At 42.0% G+C, this 10368-nt stretch overlaps 1 long non-coding RNA gene across 2 annotated transcripts; it reads right to left on the minus strand.

Annotated features, from left to right (window-relative positions):
• Positions 1 to 8265: 8265 nt before the first annotated feature.
• On the minus strand, positions 8266 to 10368 carry LOC112660868 (uncharacterized). Of its 2 annotated transcripts, XR_003137277.3 has the most exons (4): positions 9825 to 10368; positions 9598 to 9712; positions 9404 to 9443; positions 8266 to 8886 (listed from the first exon to the last, which is right to left on the minus strand). It is a non-coding gene; the product is annotated as an uncharacterized LOC112660868 (long non-coding RNA). The 2 variants fall into 2 exon arrangements; XR_003137276.3 differs by having other exon boundaries at positions 9598 to 10367.

Below are 10368 nucleotides of genomic sequence, written 5' to 3' on the forward strand. Positions count from 1 at the left end.
ATTCTAGGCTTGTGAGGTTTCTTTTCTCTGTCTTCTACATTCCAAAGTCCCAAGAAATAAGTTTGGTGGTATTGGACTTGCTAAAAATCATATAAACTAAAGTTTTCTCTCTGGAATACAGTTTTTAAAGTGAGAATTAATGTGTGCCCAGGACAGTTCTGGTTCACACCTATTGTCTGAGTGTAACTATTAGTTGCATCCCCATTCACTCACAAAAAGTTACATGGTCATCTGAAGTTAAGAGACCTCCAATCCAGTGTTGTGACAGCTTAATCTATTTTCTCATCTGTTAAGTGAGTCTAACAACAATTCTCATAAATGTTATGAAGGCAAATGAAAGATGAAAAGGGAGTGCTTTGAACTTGCTAAAAGAAAGACATTCTAGAAATCCAAGGTGGTTTATAATTCCTATTATAATTTTTATTATGCCTGCTGGCTGTAACAGATGTACTCCAACTTAGGCAATAGCTAAAACTTTCATGCTGGGATCATAATTTTGCAACTTTAATGGTATATTCTTATGAATTTATATATTTTTTTCAGATGCTTTCTCTTTTTCTGAAGGTCTTAAATTGTCTTTACCTCTCTCTCACTTGTTTCTTCCCAAAACTCTCTATCCCTCAATCCTTCTGTACCTCTCTCCAAAAAGCAGTGGACTGCTTTTGTGATGTGGATGTTGGGGTATCTAATGGGAGCCATGTCTGGGCAATAGGATGGGCTCCAGTATCTCTGCATTGTCTAGACCAGGGGTGGGTAAATTTTTTCTGTAAAGGGCTAGATAGTAACTATTTTAGACTTTGCAGGCCATATGGACTCTGTTGCAACTACTCAATTCTGTCTTTGTAGCACAAAAGCAGCCATAGATGATAGTGAAGGTGTTTGTATTTCAATAAAATTTTATTTATAAAAAGATCCTTGAGTCATAGTTTGCTGGCCTTCTACTCTAGAGGACTATTTGAGGGATTTAACCTGGGATCTCATCTTAATAAGCTATTCTAAACCAGATGTAGGAGACATGTTAACATTTAAAGGAGGCCTCAGGGATTAATAAGCCATTCTAAACCAGATGTAGGAGACATGTTAACATTTAAAGGAGGCCTCAGGGATTCCATCTTCAGGGGCTAAATAATAACTCCCTTCTGTCTTTTGAGAAAAGGAGTTTTCTTAGAATGATGATAGGTCAGTATAGGTTTATTCATTATCAGACATTTAAGGAAATTAAGATCTTAAGTATTGACCAGGCAATACTGGTCTCAGTGACTGACAGTCACTGAGAAAATTTAAGTGATTGGTTTACCAGGCCATGCCAAATACTTGTGGTGGGCAGAGAACTCCACTGCACAGATCTCTTTTCACCTATTTTTTCACTTTCACACTGCTATCCACCTCATTTCCGTATTTACCTCCTTTGGAGAAAAAAATAAAAATGTCTTTGTTTTTATATGGATGAGTGGTCTTGCAAGAGCCACTCAAAGGAGGTAGAAGGGTGGTTTCAGATATCAAATAATTGAAGGTAAATATTGCAACTCTGCAAGAATGATTGGAAACCTATAGCATGGTTTAGCTCAAACTAGGCTTCTTCTGCTCCTAGTTATGGGTGCTGACTTCAGGATGGCTTTGCCAGTCAATGCACAAAGCCTCCTGAGACAACAGCCCCAATGGGGTCATGTGGTTTCATCGTTGCATTAAGTATCTCTGGTGAGGTGATGATTAGCACAGAGTAAATGAGCCCTTATGTCTACTAGTCTCAGAGAGCTGAAAGGTCAGTGAGCACTCATTGATTCTGTTGTAATGCAGTTATGGATCTTCTTTCTAGGCTCTGGGTTTCTATCACAGGACCCTGCTGAGGGCCATGCAAGAGGTGGCCATTGGCAACAGGACCTTTGAGAGCAGCTCTTCCTGGAGGAATCATAGTTCTCAATTTATGTGTATGTTAGGTACCAAGAATTGTTAATAAGTTAGTTGTTTGGAACCTGGAATATACTCTCATGGAAACAATGTCATGTATTGTGGTAAGGTGGACACCAGCTTACTTATTTAAACCCTTGTGAACTGACCTATTAATACTGCAAAACCTGACCAGTGTGTATAGAGAGCGTTGGGGGACCAGCAGATATTGGTGGGATCATATCCCCCCGTCCTCAGGAGTATCAGAAGCTCCCTCCCTTCCTGCCCCATCCACCCTTGCAGACACTCACTCACTGTGGGTTTCAAGGCCTGAGAAACCCAGGGGGCAGGAGGAGGAAGAGCTGACTCTGGGCCCCAGGGCAGTGGGTAGGGGCAGTTACAGGTGTACAGTGTTTCTGCGTAGGAACCACAGGCTGCATCTACTTCCAGTTGACTCCTTTATATTACTAAATATTATAATAATGTTTATTGTTTGTCTTAATCCATCAGTAATGAGAATTCATTTTAGAAAACTTAGAACATGTAGATAAGCAGAAGGAAGGAAATGTAAAGGCTCATTTGTCATCGATTTGGTATACCGACTTCTAGTGTTTTTCTATAAATGTGTATATACACATATATTCTTATATTCTGCATAATATTTGTAGCTTATTCTTCATTTAATAATACATTGTGAACACTTTTTGTATCATTAAATATTTTTCTACTGCATTTCAAAATGGGTGGATATACACCATAATGTATTTAACCAACCTTCTACTGTTGGACTACTAGACTTTTCTATCAAAAAATCATCCGTGATGAAGCCCTTGGAGTTGTGATCATCACAAAGATCCACTATTTTTTCCTTTGGATAATTCTGAAAGAGGTCAAAAGGTGTGTTGAGTTAAGACCTTTAATAACTTACTGTCAAAGTAACTTCTGTCCCCAGTTTGTAAGAAAACTTACCTCCACCTTTCTAATACTTGATAGTAAAAAATTTAAAAACTCTTTGCTAAATTGATAAAACATAATAATAGGTTTGGTCACAATTTTCTTTCTTTCTTTCTTTCTTTCTTTCTTTCTTTCTTTCTTTCTTTCTTTCTTTCCTTTCTTTCTTAGAGTATTGGTGAGCTTCTACATTTTTACATGCTTATGAGCCCTTTTGTGAATTGACTGCTTTTTTCTTTAAATCACAACATTGGTGTCTCTGGATTGTTAGGGCCCTATGGAACAGAAGTGAATGGATTCAGGTTTTATTACCCTTTGAAATGTAAACACACACAAACCTTTCCAGGGTAATTAATTCTGTCTCTACCTCCCAAGTCTTGTCTTCATTCTCTCATACTCTGACCCATGCTGCCCTCACAGTCAGAATTACCAACATATTCACATGGTTTCCTATCATACCCACACGGGGCCCAGTGTAGTGAAGTTTCGTCTATTTGGAACTGTGAGCTTTTACAGTAATAGGAACAGAGAATGAAATTGGAGTAAGTAAGACAACAGGGATCCATGGAAGGCCTTAAAGCCAGGAAACAATGCATCTGTTATGACTGGACATTTGGGTTGTTTCTAGTTGTTGGCTACAGTAAATAAACTTGCTAGAAATGCTTAGGTATTTGGAGGGTACATACACCTGTTTTGACTTGGGTATTTATTTAGGAGTGGAACTGTGGGTCCCAGTGTAGGTGTATGCTTAGCTAGTAATAGTAATAGTATGTTTAGCTAGTATTTAGTAGTAAATAATGTTAACCAACTTTCAAAAAAATCCCCAATTTACACTTCAACCAGGCAGAAGATGAGAGTTCCAGGTGCTTTAAATTTTTACTGACTTTTGATATTTTTAGACTTCTAATTTTAAGTTATTCTGGAAGGCTTAATATTTTTTTTTAAGATTTTATTTATTTATTTAAGGTGGGGAGAGAGCACAGAGGGAGAGGGATAAGCAGACTCCCTGCTGAGCATATATCCTGATGGCAGGGCTTGGTTCTAGGTAGGACCCTGAGATCATGACCAGAGCCAAAGGCAGAAGCTTAACCAGCTGAGCCACCCAGGTGCCCCCATATTTCTTTTAATAAACTAACGTGATACCACATATAATTTGTATTTTTACTTTGTCGATTTTCATTCATTTTAGTTTTAACATAGATCTTTTAATTTCTCTAATCTAGACACCATATTTTGTAGAAACACTTCAAGATTTTATTTAACACTTTCTAATAAAATTCTAGGTATATTTATTACTTTATGATTAATTTGCTCCTTTTGTACTATCTATAAATAAAGATTGACTTAGGCTCATATCCTGCCCGTACAACTTATTAGCTGTGTGACCTTGGGCAAATCTCTGAGAGCTTTGGGTTCCCCACCTGTGGAGTAGGAATAAAAAAATCTACATCTTAGGATTGTTGGAATGATAAATGAGATACCATATGTAAAGTGTCTAACATGTAATACATACTCAGTAAATATTAGTTTCCTTCTGTGTTGGAGGCAAAGACATCAGGTGCCTCTTTAGTATTCTTGCCTCATTAGTTCACAAAGCTATTAAAAATGGGCACTGCCTTGCTTATCTGCTAACTATACCTAACCAGTTGGAAAGAAACCTAAACCATTAAGCACTGCCTTGACTTCATTTTACTTTTGGTTTGCCCTGCACCCCATATGAATCTAAACACCCTTTATGACATTCCTGATCTTGCTCCAGGACACAAATATAATATGAATCAATATAAAACTTGATCTTTTGATGCTCAGAATGTCATCAGACAAAATGATCTTGCATTTGTGATTTTGAGAGACTTCCACAGATTTGTCAGTTGGAATACTATCTCTCTCTCTCTCTCTCTCTCTCTCTCGCTACATTTTGTGCATATTACTTCAGCACTTGACATTTATATCCGTCTTCTAGATGGTTGGACTGCTGGCTCCCCAGTTTAGTTAGAACTTTGCCAAGTAGCTTGGAAGAGGGGACCCACTTTATATTCTGGAGCCAACTTCATGCTCACTGACCAGAGATCCATCTCTGCCACCAGATGAAGATGCTGGCACCCAGTCCACTAGACTCCTGATCCTACTTATTAATGCAAACACTTTGAAAATGGATGGCTAAATAATAGAGGATGAAAAATTCAGGATGCTCAAAAATGCTAATGACTACCAGAAAAAAGGTAGCTTGTGCTTGGTGCCTTGGAAATTCTCAACACTTTCCTTGTTGTCTTTGCTCCCTCCCTCTCACCAGTGTGCACACACAGGCTAAGAAAAGCTGGCATCAAGAAGGGGCTGGCTTGCTTAGTAAGGAGAAGTCATTGTCCGTCAAGGGTTCAAATACAGACTCAATAGAGAAAAGGGACACTTTTTCTTCCCAAGGTTAAGCGCAATGCCATTTGGAACAAGGAATTCCAGGGGAGAGTGAGAGAGTAGGATTTAGTTTCTTTTTGGAGGCTGTCTAGGAACATCCTGTACTGTGACTGAAGCCCATTGAATAGTCCTGAATAAGGCACGCCCTCTCAGTCTCTTTGGAAAGCATTCCTGATCTCTACCATTGTGATTGTCACCTGGGTTTCCAACTCCTCTTCTCCCCTGAGCTACAGTGCCAGGTTGTCAGTGGCCCCAAGCCAATGCTTCTTGGGGTGTTCATTAAACTTTCCAAAATGAATTAATCATGTTACTTCCCTTGCTGGTTTTTCTCCTGTTCCTCTTGTTTCTGTTAATGGTACCATGATTTTCTTGGGCCATTCTTTCTACACTGCTCAAAAAAGGTGTGATTTATTGCTTTAGGTAAAGTGGTTCCATAACAGTAAACAGCAGACGAATTCCCAATATCTATTAATCTCTTCTTTCACAGTAATAGGATTTTCACTTGAGTTGTCCAGGATCAAGACTCCATTTCTTTTAGATTTTAGATTTAGATTTCTTTGCCCCTGGGTATGAACATATTAAGTTCTGACCAAAGGGCTGTGTAACTTCTATGTCATATCCTTAAAGGGAAAGACTGATTTCCTTCTACCCCTTCCTCCATCCTGCTGCATAGACCATGGAGGAAGTGGAGTGAGCCAGCTGGGAGAACACCAACAAGGACAACTATAAGGATGACAGAGCAGCTGGAAAGGAAGAACCTTGTCTTAGACCCATGAGGCTGCCATATAAGCCTTAGGTTCTCACATGTGCAAACTATTACAGGAGAGAGAAATCAATGTCTACTTTAAGTCCTAATTATTTTAGTTCTCTGTTAGAATACTTGAAATTTATCCCAATGAAAACTGCCACCAGAGAGGCCCAGTTACCACCAAGCTCTGCCTCAGAGCTCAGTCCACTTGTAAGATCAGGCTCTGATTGGAAGGCAGAATTTGGATGCCAACAATAGTGGCAGCTAGGGGAGCTTTGATGGAAAATCCTAGCATGTTAGTTGGAAATACGGAGGCTCAAAATCTCCACATTGTGTCCTCTTCTATCTTCTATAACCACCCAGACAGTGAATCTTGTCTCTTCTGATGTCGAGTGTCTCTTGTATTATACACTCCTTTCTGTCTCCAGTTGCTCAGGGCTTTGGGTCTGGGTGACATTAGGGCTTTCCTAGAACCTTTCTCTGCCTTTCTTCTTTCTGTGCTCCTATCCATTCTATATTTTGGTGTCAGATTAATCTTTGTAAAATAGTCCAATGTCTTGATTTCCCCTCACAAATCTTTAATGACCCATATATTATTATTAAAAATTTTTTTTTAAAGATTTTATTTATTTGACAGGAAGAGAGAACAGAAACAGGGGTAGCAGCAGGCAGAGGGAGAGGGAGAAGAAGCAGGCTTCCTGCTGACCTGAGAGCTGGATGCAGGGCTTGATCCCAGGACCCTGGGATCATGACCCAAGCAGAAGGCAGATGCTTAACTGACTGAACCACCCAGGTACCCCGACCCCTATATTATTGTTAACTTTATCCTACCTCATCTGCCATCTCTCCCTTAAGTGAACTTTCCTTTTCTACTGTGTTAGACACACTTGTCAGAAACCTGTTAGTTCTGTTCCTTCTTGTCTTTGCTCGTAGAACCTATTGACTATGGTGACTTCCTTTTGCTTTTGCTCTCCAAAGTTGACCCAGTCCTACAGTGAGAAGGCCAAGTTTGCTCCTGCTCACTCTGACCTCTGCTTTGTGTGAAGTCCCCATGTCACCTAAAGTTGGTCATTTAATTATTCTCGGTCTGAGGCGTCTCTTCCTAATTCCACTAGAACTAGTTCATAGAATTGTTAGAATTTTGGAATTGTCAATGATTTCAGGTGTGTTTTACCCCAGCTAGAATATATATTCAGATAGCCCTAATCAGACCCCCTTTTTACCACGTGCCCTCCCCCTACTACTGTTTCAATCATATTAGAACAAAACTCAAAGTCAAACTCCACTGGGGGCAATCACGTACCACACTATTTATAATAGTGTTATTCACGCAGCCTGTTTTACACCTTCACCTTCAGGCAATCTAAGCCCCCCCACACCCCCGCACCCTTTGAAGTAAATCACAACCCTCACTTCCTGTTTGTAGTTTTGGGGAGAACAGTGATGTGAAGACTCACTGTACATAAAGCAAGTAGGAGGGCGTCCGAGCCAAGATCACAGGATCCTGAGTTTTGCCCTTGAGGTGAATCAACAGATGACAGTGTATCCCTGGCCTCCATGTGCCAGAAACAGAATCTCTCTGTCATAAGAAGCAGGGCCGGAAAGGCCACATAGGCAATCTGGATGATTTAGATTTATAAGGGTGGATTTCTTTCTCTAGAAGAGCCTGGATAAACTCAGAAATGACTTCTAATTCCAACATAATGACAAGCATGTAGTGGGAGCATAATAAATGCTTACTGGCTATCTGACTACTGAATGAATGGCTCACCTTAAGTTTAGCAGTGGAATGCAGCTCTGATCTCAGAGACAAAATCATCTGCAACTTGCTCTTTTCCTTGTCATATTGCTTCCTAAAGTCTTTCTCCAATTTCTGGCTAGCCTGGTTTTCATTTCCTGCCTACCTCAGACTTCTACCTACTTTGTTTTTGTGCGTTTGACTATAGCTACCATATGGTAGAGCAAGCTACTGTGGTACCCTCAAAAATAATAAGGCTTTCTAGTGTGCTGTGGTTTTTATTTTATTATTATTATTTTTTTTTTTTTCAAGAAGCAGTGGACTTCAAAGGTTTGGTCTAGCATTTAAAAGTGAGGTGGAAATAATGGGTGCTCAGATGCCTTGGGCAATTCCAAAACTCCTCTAGCCTAGCAAGAGTTAAGTGGTGTGGTAAAATTTGTTTAGAAAAAGAACTTAGGTATTTTAGTAATTTAGCATTTATTTTGTTGATGGTAGCAGGTGTTTGCTTTGAAGCTTAGCAATAATAAGGTAAGGGTGAGTCATAATGTCAATACATTTATTTCTAACTTTGGTAGTTTTTTTTTTTTTTCAGTTGAAGGAGCTTCTCAGTCAGTGAAAAGAAAGTCACTGCTCTGCTGATTATCTGATTGAGCAGACAGCCAGAGGGGAGCAGGAACTGGGAGTGTGGTTTGGAGCAGGTTGGGGTGTCAAGTGCAGGGCCCAGGAGAACAGCGTGCCAGCCTGCGGGGCCCCGGAAGCCCTTGACTGGTCAAAGTGCCTGCAGGGCTGTCACCATGATTTAAAGCTCTGAGAATATAAATTAGCAGGAGGTAGGTTGAGGGTGGATGGTGTCATTCTGGCCCTGAAAGGCCTTCATAAATCAGTGACAGTGGAGCCCCAGCCAACTCCCTTCCAGCTGGTTTCCGGAGGCCCTCCTTCCCAACTCTGCTCAGACAAGTGGAAAGAAGTGATTCTTGAGTGGGTGGGCTATTGGCCTCCCCTCTCCCTAGCTCCGAGACCTGAGCACCTGGGTTTTCGCTGCTCCCTGATGGTGAAACCACAGGCTCCTTGCTCCAGTGGTGGGACTCAGATTCAGGTCTTGGGCGGGATTTGCCTCTGACAGTGGGGGTGATGAGGGTGTCTTTCTGTCCTGTTGGAGAAACACAATAGAGCTCTCTCTGAACAAGAATGGTTTGTTCCTTCCTTCTACCCTTTGTGCTTTGTTAACAGAACGTCCCTGGCACATCTGTGCTCCAGCGTGCTGCCAAAAGCTTAGCTCTGTCCTTGCACAATACTGGGGGACACTGTCAGAAGGTCAGCTGTAAGTTCCTCATCTAGAGGCAGATGGAAGAGCTAAAACCCTGCCAAGATCCTTAGGATGTTTATTTTCAGTTCTAAGGTCTGAACTCATTCCCTGCAGCCATCCTCTACCTCCACACCAACCCATCAACTCCTCCCTCTAGCTAGGGTGGAGATCTGGGGTTCAGAGTGTCTATAGCGCCCCTCTGGAAAGCAAGAGCACCCAGCCATTGACACCAGGTGCCGCATTATTGCTCTTTGGTCTCTTTGGTTCTGTGCTGCAGGAGGCTTTATATTTTACGGAAGAACCAAGAGTCCCACGGAGGTCAGCTGTAGTCAACTTCCCCCCACCTCCCCAACTCACTTACCTCTCCTGTTAAGCACGTAGGCCCAACGTCATCTTGTCATCTCATAGTAGAAAACAGAATGGGAAAAATGACCTGTAAGCATCTCTTAAGAACTGAGGAATAAGATTCAGATATCTCTCTGCATTTGGACAGTTTGCTTTCTTCTCTTCCCTGGAATGCCAAACTCCTTTTACAAACCGTGAGAGGTGACTTACTGTATGGCAGTTGGCCGAGCCTAGGATTCCTGACCTCACCCCTGTTGTCTCTGCAGGCTGCTCAGCTCAGGGGGTGAAGGAATATTTTCAAGGTGCCAGGGCAGGGTGTCTCCTTCTGGAACGAAAGTGTGTGTGGCCAGACATGGACCACCTTAACTTTCGGACACACAAATGCTTTGTTGTTTGGTCATCAGGGATATAAGGACAGGGAGCGATAGATCAAGTACCTGGAAATACTATTATTGCACACATAGGGGAGGGCAGAACGACCATGCCTCCCACCAGCCTTTTGCTCCATGTAGCTACCCCGGCTCTGCTGCTCTCTGGCCGTGTGACCTTTTCAAATGACTTTACATCTCTGTGCCCCATTTTCCACCTCTGATAAATACATTTACTACAAATCAACAAATCAATAGAAATTAGTCAACAAGTTAATGAATAAAAATACTATTCTCTCAGGGTCGCTGTTAAGATCAAATGAGGTCGTGACCGCGAAGCTGCCGGCAGGGTGCCATGGCGCAGGGAGCTCAGGGCGTTCTACATCCGCGGCCGGTCTACCGACGGCTTTTATTATCGTGGTTAGCTCTGGACAAGCGCCGGCTCTCAGGTCGTGCGTTTCGAATTCCGGCCGTGTGACCGCAAGCCACCTGCCGACAGCTCTCTGGGGCGACGGCTCGCTGGCCTCTTAGGAGCGACCGCGGGAAGCCGCGGCTCCCGGGCCCAGCATGGCTGCCGCGTCCGCCTCCTTTGTGCGCGGCCTTGCGGCGCCGG

Source organism: Canis lupus, chromosome 4 (assembly GCF_003254725.2).
Source record: "Canis lupus dingo isolate Sandy chromosome 4, ASM325472v2, whole genome shotgun sequence".
Lineage (NCBI taxonomy): Eukaryota > Metazoa > Chordata > Mammalia > Carnivora > Canidae > Canis > Canis lupus.